Consider the following 15,534-nt stretch of genomic DNA (forward strand, 5'->3'; position numbering starts at 1 on the left):
CAGCTCCTGCCAATCTAGCAGTTCAAAAAACATGCAAACTTAAATAGGTACCACTTCAGTGTGAAGGTAACAGTGCTCCATGACATCATACTGGTCACATGACTGTGGAAATGACTTTGAACAGTGTTGGCTTAATGGTGTTGAAATGGAGATGAGCACACCCCCAATAGTCAGCAATGACTAGTGGAATAAAATCTGCAGGGACTCCTTTAGCTTTTCTACATTGAATAAAGCATGTTGAAAAATCATGAGTATCATTTCAAATGTTGCTGAATTATATAGTATTTCCTAGCATGTCTCTCTATTGGATTTATTGGATGAGACTACTGAGAATTGTAGTTCAGAAACATTTGGTGGGCCACAGGTTGAGCACACCTGTATTATAACATTGTTCTTCTCTTTGAGGTGACTTTTAAATATATCACCTTTTCCTATTTTTCCCCTTAAACTTCCCAGGAAGGATTTATTGAGTTTTCATATCATAAAAACTTGTCAATATAAATAAGTTTTGGTAAATTGAAAACTAAAATGAAAAGACTAAAGCCTTAAAGACTGGTGACTGTGATTCACACCAAATCACACATTTAAGCTGCTATAATGCACTGTACATGAGACTGGCTCAGAAAGTAACTCAGAAAAAAAAGCTGGTCAAAATACAACATGCCTGATGCTAATGGACATAAAATATTTTAGCAGCAAAATATTAGACCTTTGGGTAATTTACCCAAAGATTTCCAAGTTCAAATGGAAGTATGGTTTTTCACCTGAGCCCTTCTTTGCTGAACTTCCACATGTCTTTGGGGCTCTCTGTCAAAAGTTAAAAGAAGAAATGCTTGGTGTTCTGAGCACATGAAAGGTAAAAGGGTCAGGAACCTAGAGGCAGATTCTGAAAACATTTTAATTCAATGGGCTTTTTGTAGAGGAATCCACAGATGACCTTGGAGAAGATATGTGGGGATTGATAGTAAAACCTGAAGTCAACCTGGAAAAACACACAATTGATTTTAACCAAAAGGCTAAGAAGTGATACGTAGTTCTTCTTGGAAAAACAAGAAAGGGTGAGAAAGAAACTGAACATTGTCCCCCTTTGATTTTCTTTGGTATATGAGGAGAGAAGGGGAAATCCTTTAAACTTTCAACATTGATGTCAGCCCTTTGAGGATCCTGCTAAAAGAAAATAATGGTGTGATGGAGTTGAATTTGGTCTGGTTTACCTATTAATGTAGACTTGCCCAATTTTTGTTTCTACTCCATGAAGTATGATGAGGTTTGCACCTCAGGAACTGTATATAAGAATATGTACATATGGAGAGTGTATAAGAAACAAAGCAAAGATGGACACAAGATTAAAGCTGGCCTAGGCTATATTGAGCAGGAAAAAGCTCTTGTCTAAAACCATGTTTATCATAAGTGTTACTTTACTTCTGCATCAAATGCAAGCATATTATTTGCCTCAAACCCAACAGATATATAATTGTTTTTTTTTCTTCTGCATACATTTGCTTTCCATGTGGATTATTTGCTGAAGACTGCCACTCTTTAAGCAAAGTCTGCAGTGGATGGAGTTTATTTTGAATGCTCATTTGAAGATTGTTTTCAACAGGATTTAAATTATCAAAATGCTGCCATGCCACAGGCTTTTTTACAGAATAATAGAAAATCAGAATAACAGAGTTGGAAGGAACCTTGAACATCTTCTAGTCCAACCCCTGTTCTCATATTATGTAGAATCTAACATTTTAGATAATCTTATAGCTGTCTTGTTAGGAGACACCTTTTTTCTTGTGTGCAGTAACAACTTGTATGTTAATTGGCTAAATGAATTAATTGTTACATGAACTTAGGCAAAGTAGATGTAACTGTCAGCTTCACTATGATTACATTAATAGTGATTATTTACTACATTTTCTATTATAGCATTTACTATAAGCATACACTACATATATTATACTATTCTGCATATCATTTCATAATATTTGTCATGCTTTGATATATTATGTATTTTATGAACTTTGCAGATGAGAAGCAGTATATGAGCATATAGATGCAAGGGATTAATTGTTCTCTCATTCAGGCGGTCAAAGATAAGTACTAATAACATTTCCAAATAGTAGTATTTCTCACAATTATAATATATAAAGGTGCTACAGTCCTTTATTGATGAATAAAAAGATAATCATCTCTGGATTTATTTTATATTAAATTACATGTCAATGATCCCTTAACAGCATTAATTTAATTAACATTTAATTCTTCTATTCCTTGATTTTAAGCTTTGTTCTTTCAGTTTGTAATATGAAATCTCCCAAAGCTGCTGAACAAATTGAGCTAAATCCTGCAGAATCAAAATCTATATGTTTCACAGTTCATTTTAATGGTACAATTATGGTCTTTTTAACATGTGAAAAAGAAAGGTTATTATTCAATGTAGATGTTCTAAAAAGAAAACTAAAAGTAAGCCTGTGTTTCTTTGGAATTTTATACAATATGTTTAGTGAGAGCTATCCTTGACCTTGGACACTGAATGATTATACCAAATAATATAGTGCTGTTACAGTTTTTCAGATCACAGAGATACCTTTATGTGAAGTTTAGTAAAGGCTTAATTTAGATTTAGTGTGCTGTGTAGCTAATCAGTGGTGGGAACTTAACTGACAGCAATTTAACATGATTGGGGAAGGTAATTACATAATTAGCAGTAGTGTTTATAAATGCAGAAGGATATTTTTATTGGCAGGAAAAAAAACTAATTACTTTCATACTAAGAAAGCTAAATAAATAGGTTTGTTGTCACAGGTTAAGAGGATATGCTCCACTTCTTTAAGAAATATATTTGTTTAGTGATTTTGAGTTTCTATTTTGTTTTAAAGCCATATAAAGTAGACTGCTATGTAAATATAGCCAGTGTATCAAATAGTGATTTTGAAACCTAAGCAGATCTCAACAGACATGGCTTATAGATGATCCAGAAGATATTTGGATGACTTTTAGATTATAGACTGAATAATGATATTTTAAGGGCTCCTCCTTGTTTTGTCCTAAGCCACCATTTCCATGGTTTTTGCTTCCTATATTTCATAGATTTCTTTGTATTATTATATATGGAATTATGATTAGCCCCAAAGGCTAGTTGCTGATTTCAGTATAAAACTTACCAGACCATTCAGTTACTTGAGCCCTTTAGTCTCCCAGCAAAATGCCCCATCTACTGGCCAATTTGATTATGTCAAAGCTACCCCATATCTGAGTATGCATTTTCATCCTTCTCATCATTTTCCTATCAAAGGAGATGCTCCCCCCCCACACACACACCTTTTGAAATGCACAGTGTTGTTGACACTTTTCTCTTATTGGGAACTTCAGTAATTCTTCTCTAACTCAGGGCCTGTTTTGTGGGAGAGATTTCCCAACTTAAGGACTCCCATACAATGTATAATTTGGCCAAACAAATGTAATAGTTTTAAGAAGGGTTTCCCAGGGATATTTTCTAGGTGGCTTGGTCCAGTTCTTATAAACCAGTTGTTAACTTTTCTTGGAAAAAGCAAGGTCTCTCTCTCTCTCTCTCTCTCTCTCCCTCCCTCCCTCCCTCCCTCCCCCTCTCCCATCCCCCCACATACACATACATGTACACACATACAGTAATCACAGAAAACTGTTTTCCTACCTAGACTCAAATACCTGAAGAAATTCCAAGTCTCAGACATGACTAAACTGCTGTCATGATGGTGTTTCTCCTGCTAAGAGCACTCTGGGAAATGTAGTATTGGAGCAGCTGGACTTGGAAAGGACTCATTTCCTCATGGAAAACTGATTTATTCTTTTTTTCCTCAAAGCTTTTGTTTGCTATAATTTCTCCAAGAGTAGTTTTTTTTCCTTGAGAAAGAAGAGGTAAAAACACTTTTGTGGATGTGTGCAAAGAGCCTTGGGATCTGGAATATATTTCTCCTTAGGCAGAGCAAAGAAATCCCTTGGAAATAAAGAACTTCAATGTGGAAGTGCAGACTCATGCAAACTTTGTTCAAGTTTTGGATAAACTGATATTTTTTTCTCAATATCTTATTTGCTATCTGGTCAGAAAGCATATGTAGTATACTTAAAATCATTTGCTGACCAATAAAACAATGAATGGAGGAAATCCTAGCTCACAGGTATCAAACTCGATCGTGTCATATGACATAGCGTGACATATTGTGATGTATCGCAATGTTTTTTGCCTTTTTGGAGCCGGGATGGGCGTAGACTGTATGTGACACATCCAGCCCATGGGCTGCCAGTTTGATATCCCTGCTTGGGTTGATGTTCAGACCTGTGTATTCTATGCATTGTGTATTCTATATATTGGTTTTGCTTAGTTTCATGCTATGACAAATGTTACATGTCAGCTTTGTTTTTCTTGACTAGATGATCCAGTCACTGTTGGAGGCACATGGCCACGGCAAAATCACATGCAGTACATTGATCACCAGTCCAACCTTTGCCTAGAATGTGATCCCCAGTTCCTTCAAGAGATCCAACTTTATCTGTCTTAAAGAAGAGGAGGAAGGAGTCATCTGAAATAACCAAGCATCAGAGCTTTAACACCAGAGCAGGTTCAATCCAAATTTATAACTATCCTACATAACTTTTATTTGCAGGTGATTCTTGTAAACATATACATTCATTATCTAGGAAGTCCCGAAATCTGTGATTGCAACTGGAAAGTTATATGGAGATTCTCAGTCATCCAGGTCCTGGTTGTCCCAAAGGTGCTTTTTCAAGAGACAACTGGACTTTCTGGGTTTTTTTTTTCTTAGAAGACATTACGCTTCTCATCCAGAGCTGAAGAAGCTTCTTGGACGAGAAGTGAAATATCTTTAGAAGAAACCCTCCTATACTACCACCTCAAACAATACTAGACAACACAGTATCAACAGTAGAGACCTTCAAATTTCTAGGTTCTACTATATCACATGACCTAAAATGGACACCTCACATCAAAAACATCATCAAAAAGCACAACAAAGAATGTTCTTTCTGCGCCAACCCAGAAAGCTCAAACTGCCCAAAGAACTGCTGATCCAGTTCTACAGAGGAATTATTGAGTCTATCATCTGCACCTCTATAACTGTCTGGTTTGGTTCTGCAACCCAACAGGACAGACACAGACTTCAGAGGATAATTAGAACTGCAGAAAAAACAATTACTATCCACCTGCCTTCAATTGAAGACCTGTATACTGCATGAGTCAAAAAGAGGGCTGTGAAAATATTTACAGACCCCTCACATCCCGGACAAAAACTGTTTCAACTCCTTCCCTCAAAACGATGCTATAGAGCACTGTACACCAGAACAACTAGACACAAGAACAGTTTTTCCCCGAAAGCCATCACTCTGCTAAACAAATAATTCCCTCAACACTGTTCAACTATTTACAAAGTGTACACTTTTATTACTGTTAATCTTCTTCCTTATCACCCATCTCCTCCCACTTGACTGTTTCCTAGTATGATTTGATTGTTGATTGTACCCTATGACTATCATTAAGTGTTGTACGTTATGATTCTTGATTCTTAATGAATGTCCATTTCTTTATGTATACTGAGAGTATTTACACCAAGACAAATTCCTTGTGTGTCCAATCACACTTGGCCAATAAAGTATTCTATTCTATTCAAAGAAAAAAACCAGAAAGTCCAGTTGCCTCTTGAAAAAGCACCTTTGGGACAACTGGAAAATTAAATTTCTCTCAAGCTTCTGGAAGTATGTGAAATGTAGTTTCCTTGCATATTCTCTTCTTTCTACCACAACGAAGAGAGATTTGATATGGACAAAGCATTCAGAATTTCACTTACTGGTTCAAGGATTTCCCCTTAGGAGACTGGCAGAGCCCACCCATAATCTGTAGTATGTCCAGATTTTTCTCTTAGCAGAAGGTGAACCCCTGACCCTGGCAGCCCGAGGCAAAAGTGCTGCCTACTGAGCCACTGATACCATGCCATCAGCAAGTTGAAAGACCAGCTGCAGACTTCAGAGAGATAATTATTTCAATGTGTAAAGAATTGGTGTGGAAATGCAGCTCACACAGATGGCATGACAAAATGGTTGTGTTGATACACACACACACACTATATATATATATAAAATTAGTTGTGCATGCATGTATATATTCTATTTACTGATAAACTTAAGAGGAATTCTCCCATCCATTTAGATTAAAGCTTCAAAGTCATTTGATTTAAATGGGTGTTACTTAAAATGGGCCTTGTTATTAATTAACTGCATTTATTAATATTTATAAATATAATTTTGGGGGATTATTGAATCAGAGTTGCATTACGTGAATGGGAATTACAGACAGTTGCAAGTAAGAATGAGAAAAAATAATGATTTCTCAAGGACAAAAACAGTGAACTTTGGACAAGGGAATGAACATTTTGATAATGCTAGGTGTTTTTGTTTTAATGAATCAGAATTAATGTGCTGTACATGCTTATTTGAATAGAAGTGTAATGATCTCATTGAGTTTTAATTCTGAGTAAACACAGGTAGGATTGCACTGTAAATCTTGATAATAATGTCCTGCAGTTTTTTTCTATTTTTATGTCAATGTACATAATCTTCAAAATTTCTGGATAATCTTTTAGCTGTAATCATTTAGGTAGCTTCCTATTCAGCAGCCACAGAAAACTCATATACTGGATCTGGATCTAATTCAGCTTTAGCCATTTAATGAAATCAAGGAAATATCCACAACTGGTAAACTCCACTATTTTCAATTGGACTAAGCAGATTCAGAGACTGCCCCCTTAATATTTTTAAATGAAAGCTAATTTAATTTATTTTCAGTGCTGAAATTGTTGACAAATTAATAATCATATAGGTTGTTTTTTTTTAAGATAATATAATTATGGCCCCTTGGCAGTGTTATATGCTTTGCTGACATGTTTACACATGATAAAACAATGGCCAATTGTAGCTCTTTATTACCTCTATATAGTATGATTTACAACAATAGGAAATGTGTGAGTCAGTTTATCCCCTTCCCAAAAGGAGCTGAACACACAGCAGACCTTGCTCTGAGGTAGTTAAGAAACAAGTAAAAATGTGCTATCTACATTTTATAAACAAATAGATTTATCTTAATAGAACACAGGGCGTTATGTTGCTCTGCAAAATGGTTAGTTTGCAGATTATTTCATTTATTTACATATGGCAGTAATATCAAAATTAATCTTATAACATGACAAAAGCAATGTGTTAAGACATTTTGCTATCCCAATAATCATGGAGTACTTTCATCATGCTAACTTATGCTGCGTACTGTAATAGCTTTATTTTATTTTTGGAAAAGAAAAATTATATAGGGTAAGGAATTAAAAGTAGTATTATCACTAGTTTATGTAGAATGTTCTTTGATGTGATGCTGTGGAGTTGGACAGGTAATTGTATATATTTTTCCCTGTTGTGGTTATATCGGTATTCAACAGTGCTTAAATATTTTCTTCACTATTATAAGTAGCCCTAGAACACTGAGACCCTCACCCGTAATAGACAGTCTTGGATGCCACTGTCTATGTGTCTGGGAATGAGTTATATGAAACCCAAGTCTCCACTTCCCTACCATATAGGCTGAATATAGCTTCAAGTAGTTGTTAAGTTTGTGATTCAAGGTAAATATATGAGTCCCAGAATCCAATCTGATTCTGGGACTCATAGTTTTATTCTTAATAATGGCAGTATAAAGTATACTTTTCAGAGGATAGAGTTGTCAGAAGGGTGAGGATAAAATCTTGTAGTTAGGCTTCAGCTTGTCCTTACACTGCCTCCGTCGGTAGTTCTCTTGAGATTATCTACAAAGAGACCATTTGCAAGGTAATTTTGACATGTTCATTTCTCCACTAGAAGACTTCTGGAATCTATTATGAATTTTGAATTGATGTCACAAACAGTAACAGATGTTGCACTCCAGGTGGGGTTGAGGGGGGGTCTTTTCTCCTGCTTCATAATTTACCTGCCTGAGGAACAAGCATTTTGCCTGCTGTTTTGTCCATTTCTTTATGGGTTAGGCAACTTGGTGCCCTTCGAATATTTTAGATTATTATTTCTATAATCTATTTCCATTGGTCGTATTACTTAGGCTGTTGAGATTTAGTCCAAGGCACCCAGAGAATACCAAATTGTTTTGTGGTATTTCAGCTGCTCTTCCATAGGAAATATTGAAAAGCTAGAATATTCATTTTTGAAGACAGTTGGGCATATATCTTTTGCAAGCATCATTTAGATCTGTGTTGCACGTGTTCCAGTATTCTATCTCCTGTGGTTAAGCCAATTTATTTTCTTTTTTCTTTTCAAGGGGCATGTTATGTTTTGGATAAAGATATTGTAAATCATAAAAAGCTATGGCAATTTTGAATATTTAAAATGATAACTGGGCTGAAGCTGAAGTCTTTTGTGCTCAAATCCTGATGGATTCACAGTTGGCTGACCAACCTCACCCAGTCCTCAACTACATCTACACGTAGAGAAACCAGCAGTGGGGTACCTCAAAGGTCTATTTTGGGCCTAGTGCTCTTTAACATCTTCATAAATGAGTGAAGAGGCACTCATCAAGTTTGCAGATGACCCCAATCTGGGGGAAATTACTTATACTTTGGAACTGACTCAAGATTCAGAAGGATCTTAACAGACTTGAGCATTGGACCCTATTGAACACAATGTAGTTCAGTGGTGAGAAAAGTAAGGTCCTACACGTAGCAGGAAAAACCTAATGTACAAGTAGAGAATAGGCAGTACCTGGCTCAACAGCAGTACCTGTGAGAGGGATCTAGGGTCCTCACTTAAGCATGAGTCAGCATGTGTGGCAGCTACCAAACAAAAGTCAATGCAGTCCTAATGCAGGGCCAATGCAGGTATAATAGCAAGATCACAGGAAGTGATAGTACTGCTCTGTACTACACTAATGAGGCCACACTTGGAATACTGAATCCAAGTTTGGTCACCATGATGCAAAAAAGATGTTGAAATGCTGGAAAGTGTGCAGAGAAGAGCAATACAAATATAAAGGAACTCAAGACTAAATTGTATGATGAATGTTTGAGGGACAGAGGTGGTATTCAGCAGGTTCTGACCAATTCTGGAGAACCAGTAGTGGAAATTTTGAGTAGTTCAAAGACCTGGCAAATACCATCCCTGACTGGCACCACCCCCTTCTATTCTCTGCCTCCCGAGTCCCAGCTGATCGGTTGGGTCTTCTTTTGTTGCCCTGCACAGGAGAATGGAGCTGGAAAGCAGGTTAGTGGGATGGGGAGGGAATAGAGATTTTGCAGTATCCTTCCCCTGCCACACCCACCAAGCCACACCCATAGAACCAGTAGAAAATTTTTTGAATCCCAGCACTGTTGTGGGGGCTAGGTATGTCTACTTTAACCTATCGAAGAGAAGGATTAGAGGGAACATAATAACTGCTTTGTTCTTAAGGGGCTGTCACAGAGAAAAGAGGGTTGATTTATTCTTTAAATCACCAGAGTGGAAGTTTGTTTAATAGAGATCCAAGCTAGATATAAAGAGAAATTTTCTGACAATGAAAACAGGCAATCAATGGAATAACTTGTGGATGCTCCATCACTGGAGGTTTTCAAAAATTGACTAGACAACTATTTGATTAGGATAGTGTAAGGCTCCTGCCTCGAGCAGGGGATTAGACTAGAAGCCGTCCAAGGTCCCTTCCAGCTGTATGAGTTTATGTCCTATGTTCTAAGTTTATGTTCCTACTTAGTACTAAACTCATTAAGTCATCTTGGGTAATTATATCTCAGATCCACTTGCCTCTCAGGATGACTATGGAGCTAAAAACACAGCTTCACCTCTGGTGAAACTACAGCAGAACAAATACAACTAGAGGATTAGAAGGGTATGATTTTAAAAAGTGAAGATGGTGACCTCCAATAGCTCAATCCAAGCCGCATTTATATGTATCCCTACAGAATGCAACAATAATATTATTAATGCTCTTAATTTTTGAAATTTATACGGTAGGTAGTGATATTCTCGCTATTACGTGTTCAAAACCAAGATAATTTCCTAGCGTGCAACTCTTGTTGGTGAATAAATTTATGACTTGAAGAAGCACTTCAGTGTGGCCCTAATAACCTACAAACATCCAGTCAAACAGCTTGAACCTAGACATATGGAAATGCAGATGGGTTAGCAAGCCCTGGTGAAACATAAAACTGAAAAAGCAGCTAAATACACTGAAGATGTTCTCTCCATTTTAAGACCATTTTTTTTAAAAAAAAATGTAATATAAACATTGAACAAAAATAAATGACCAAAAACTACTTGCAATTTACTTTCTTCAGCTCAGTAGGTTGAAGCTTCTTTCAAATTATTAGTTGGTTCCTCCCTGTCCCTTCACACTGGTATATTCAGTTCTGTAAGTAGTCCATTTCACCTTACTCATTAAGGAATGAATCTGGTTTTGTTCAATATTGTATATACATTGCACCCATAAATATTTAAATTAAATCAATATAGTACCATAAACATAGAAAAGCTTTCATTATAACCTGGGGATGGGAGGAGCTTTTAGAATATTCAATTCATTAACCAAATGTTCCCCTTTGAGGGAGGAGTATGTAAGCCAAAAATACAATATATTTTTGCCTGCTGCTCCAAATTAGCTCTTGATTTTCATATTTTATATCTCTAGTGACCTGGAGATGTGAGAAGTCAGTGGACTCCCCTTTCAGAAAGAGTAGAATCTGCTCAGGAGAATCTGGGTCTAATTTCCTTCTTTTGCTTCAATGAAGGTGCCTCAATTGGACTTTCAAGCAGTACAATAAATAGTAATTGTTTTATAGGGAAGTATGGTGAGATTGTTCTTAAATGGAAGTAACTAAGCTCAGACAATATATGTTTATTGTTTTACTATTAATAAAAAGGATTGTCTCTATAGACATTTTCCATGAAGAACTATTACTGACTAGGCAGACTGGATTGTCAAAAAATGCACTATAAGATTCTTCTCACAAACCGTCCTAAGAACAATAAACAGCAAAACTTTTCTTTTAAATCTTCAGATTGGCAATGATTTCACATTGCACATGTGTACCTCTAAGTATATTTGTTATTACACCAATTCATCATTTCTTTTTTAAAAAGTGTTAAAAAGTCAAGGTATTTATGCCAATAATATTAAACTTAACCACGTTTACTATTTGGGTCTTAAATAATCCTATCCTTTTGCAGATATAAGGACAGAGTCCTTTGGATTCCTGTAATTAAAATTGTGAATTTATTTATTATATTTCTAACTTGCAAACTCCAGCATAGCCCAAATTGTGGCAGTGTGTTTATAAATTCTACAAATAAATATATTACAGAAACATTAAAATCTATCAGAGTCAGAAAAGCAGGCATTAAACAGGGAAAAGTATTTTTACAGACAATAGAAAAAAACTGTTTTTTAAATCACTTTGGAGTTGATTAATGCTTGCTTGGGCTTAACTTAGAGTGTCATAACAATGAGATCCAGCATGGGACAAGGAAGAAATGGGCCAGACAGATCTGTTGTCTCATCCAAGGTCATATTGGCATGTGCCAGTTACAAAAACAAAACTTTTAAGAAGTTTTTCTTCTGTTGAGGATAGATTTATGTATGAGAAATCAATTTCTTGAGCATTCTCTAAGCTGCCATCATCCTGCAATTGGAATACTCAGTTTTTGGAAAGTATATGGTGCTATCTGTAACAATATTAGCAACTAGCAATAGCAATAGCACTTAGACTTACATACCACTTCATAGTGCTTAAAGCATGCTCTAAGTGGTTTACAGAGTCAGCATATTGCCTCCAACAATTTTGGGTCCTCATTTTACCGACCTCAGAAGGATGGAAGGTTGAGTGAGACTTGAACTGCCAAACTGCTGGCAGTCAGCAGTCAGCAGAACTAGCCTGCAGTACTTCATTCTAACTACTGTGCCAGCATGGCTCTTAGTCCATATCTGTGTGGAACTGTTGATGGCTTACTGGTGAAAGGCACTTATATCTTATCCTAGGCTATTCCAACAAGCTGGATAGGATGGGGATCTGAGTCATCTATAAGCAGTAAATGGTTGACGGCCAGATACATAAGCCATCTCCTATTGGAAAATATTATACTTCAAGTACCTTCATGTGAAAGAAAAATTTTGCCACTCTTGATTGTGCCCAGATGTAGTTGTCAAGCCACTATTAAGTTTTCAGGATGCTTCACCACCAGTTTTATATTTAACATTCTAATTGAGTGCTACACTGGTAAATCTCTCTGCATATCTGCTTTTTCTCATAAAGGCAGAATTCCATAATAATGAGTGATTAGAGAAAGGGAAGTGAATTATACATTCATGAATGCATGATGCAGGCATAAAGATTTAAAATGTACTTAATGACAACAAGCTTCCCTTCTGGAAATAATGTTTTGCAAAAGGGCTTGTGGAGATCTGCCTTTTTGTATAATAATTCATTCAGTACATTAACATTTTTCAATCAAAGCCAGCAATAAGAAACAAAAGGCATGAAGAAGGGCAGGAATTCAACTAAATGGATTAACGTATATTTCTACAACTCTGTTCTGAAGTCATTTTTTCCATCTGCTCTGAGAATCATTTCATTGTCCTGCAAAATGTGCAGGCAACCTGTACTTGCATTCTAATATCTTTGTTCTTAAGGGATGAAAATGGAATTAATAGAAGTGTGGGCCTATCCGTTACTTCGAATGTACTTTGATCAACAATCTTGTCACATGCTTGCAAAAATCCAGGAACACCACTCACCATTTCTGACACTGTCTCTCTCTAATGTTAACTTTCCACTTCCATCTCTTTTCTGGATCCAGAAAGCTTTTCTTCAAAATTCATAGACAAATGGTTACAAAGTATTTGCATGTGAAACTTGAAAAATTAGAATATTGTGCAAAAGTTCATTTATTTCAGTAATGCAACTTAAAAGGTGAAACTAATATATGAGATAGACTCATTACATGAAAAGCAAGATAGTTCAAGCCGTTATTTGTCATAATTGCGATGATTATGGCTTACAGTTCATGAAAACCTCAAATCCACAATCTCAGAAAATTAGAATATTGTGAAAAGGTTCAATATTCTAGGCTCAAAGTGCTCCACTCTAATCAGCTAATTAAGCCATTACACCTGCAAAGGGTTCCTGAGCCTTTAAATGGTCTCTCAGTCTGGTTCAGTAGGAATCACAATCATGGGAAAGACTGCTGACCTGACAGTTGTACAGAAAACCATCATTGACACCCTCCATAAGGAAGGAAAGCCTCAAAAGGTAATTGCAAAAGAAGTTGGATGTTCTCAAAGTGCTGTATCAAAGCACATTAATAGAAAGTTATGTGGAAGGCAAAAGTGCGGAAGAAAAGGGTGCACAAACAGCAGGGATGACTGCAGCCTGGAGAGGATTGTCAGGAAAAGGCCACTCAAAAGTGTTGGGGACTTTCACAAGGAATGGACTGAGGATGGAGTCAGTGCATCAAGAGCCACCACACACAGACGGATCCTGGACATGGGCTTCAAATATCGTATTCTTCTTGTCAAGCCTCTCCTGAACAACAAACAACGTCAGAAGTGTCTTACCTAGGCTAAAGAAAAACAGACCTGGTCTGTTACTCAGTGGTCCAAGGTCCTCTTTTCTGATAAGAGCAACTTTTGCATCTCATTTGGAAACCAAGGACCTAGAGTCTGGAGGAAGAATGGAGAGGCACACACTGCAAGATGCTTGAAGTCCAGTGTGAAGTTTCCACAGTCTGTTGATTTGGGGAGCCATGCCATCTGCTGGTGTTGGTCCACTGTGCTTCATTAAGTCCAGGGTCAATGCAGCCGTCTACCAGGAGATTTTGGAGCACTTCATGCTTCCTTCCGCAGACGAGCTTTATGGGGATGCTGACTTCATTTTCCAGCAGAACTTGACACCTGCCCATACTGGCAAAAGCACCAAAACCTGGTTCAGTGACCATAAGATTACTGTGCTTGATTGGCCAGAAAACTCACCTGACCTGTACCTCATAGAGAATCTATGGGGCATTGCCAAGAGAAGGATGAGAGACATGAGACCAAACAATGCAAAAGAGCTGAAGACCGCTATTGAAGCATCCTGGTCTTCCACGACACCTCAGCAGTGTCACAGGCTGACACTGACACCATGCCACACCGCATTAAGGCAGTAATTGCTGCAAAAGGGGCCCAAACCAAGTCCTGAATACATATGCATGCTTATACTTTTCAGAGGTCCGATATTGTTCTAGGTACAATCCTTGTTTTATTGATTGCATGTAATATTCTAATTTTCTGAGAGTGTGGATTTGAGGTTTTCATGAGCTGTAAGCCATAATCATCTCAATTATGACAAATCATGGCTTGAACTATCTTGCTTTGCATGTAATGAGTCTCTCATATATTAGTTTTACCTTTTAAGTTGCATTACTGAAATAAATGAACTTTTGCACGATATTCTAATTTTTCAAGTTTCACCTGTTAGTTAGTTAGTTAGTGAGTTAGTTAGTTAGTTAGTTAGTTAGTTCAAAGTTCTTAACTGCCAATCTGCCTCATAGAGGGGCTCTAAATATCAGCCAGGCAATAGATTGTGCCAATATGATGTCTCTCTATGTCCTGCAGTAATCAAATATTATCGCATTTTTGTCAGCCCAGCTTCTGTCCCCAGACAACTTCCCTGGATTTAAAATAAACTTCCCTGGATTTTGGATAAATCCTTCTTTCTGCAACACTGCCATATTCACATAAGCACATAAGCAGCTGTTTGCTGGCCACGGAAAAAATCAATGATTAAATTAGTGCTGAAGTTGAAATTGATTTTGCCTCCAGTGGGTAGCAGTGTGAATTGGATGGAGCTACAATATATGTGTATGAAGGGATGCCTATTCAGGTGGGCATAAAGCACTCCTCACTGACAGCTCTGGAGCTGGAGCTGCTTCTTCCAGTCTTATTTTTGGACATAACATATCGGAATCTACTCTGGAATTTGAGAAGGCTTGTTCCAGTTGTTGCTTTGCTGGCGCAGAAAAGCTTGTTCCAGTTGTTGCTTTGCTGGTGACAAAGACACTTTTGGTACTGTAATAAAAGGTCTAGGGAAGTCTGTGTTTTGGCATAAAGTATTTTTTATCTGTAAAAACCACTCTTAAGAATAGCAATTATAGTAATCAATAATACTATCTTACTAGCAATGCAGGTTAAAATGGAAATAATACGAGTTAGCCAAATAATGTTGTACCAACTTCAAAATGACTTCATTTGCTACTTATTTGTTTCTAAACTGAATTCCAGGTGCTGCTTTTCTTTTTAAATCTCTAAATAATTTTGTCACAATTTATTAGAGAATATATACCATAGTATGTTAAATTATCTCTCCTGTTGGTGCAGTTGAAAGGTTGAGTTGTACAGTAGTCCTTGAGATATGACCAGAATTGGGACCAGAATTTCAGTTGTTAAGTAAGGCTGTTCAGGGAATCATGCTTGATTTTACAACTTTTGTTGCCATGGTTGTG

The 15,534-nt window shown here is 36.9% G+C and overlaps 1 protein-coding gene across 1 annotated transcript in view; it reads left to right on the forward strand.

The window, feature by feature from the left end:
• The window catches only part of ERC2 (ELKS/RAB6-interacting/CAST family member 2), a 615,701-nt gene that overhangs the window by 521,083 nt on the left and 79,084 nt on the right, over window positions 1-15,534 (forward strand). The window contains exon 18 of the mRNA XM_087923860.1: window positions 4,402-4,589. The gene's annotated coding sequence lies outside the window, so the exon portion shown is untranslated. The remainder of the gene's footprint in view (window positions 1-4,401; window positions 4,590-15,534) is intronic.

The sequence above is a fragment of the Pseudonaja textilis genome, chromosome 2, assembly GCF_049901715.1.
Source record: "Pseudonaja textilis isolate UNSWEBS1 chromosome 2, rPseTex1.2, whole genome shotgun sequence".
In the NCBI taxonomy this organism is placed as follows: domain Eukaryota; kingdom Metazoa; phylum Chordata; class Lepidosauria; order Squamata; family Elapidae; genus Pseudonaja; species Pseudonaja textilis.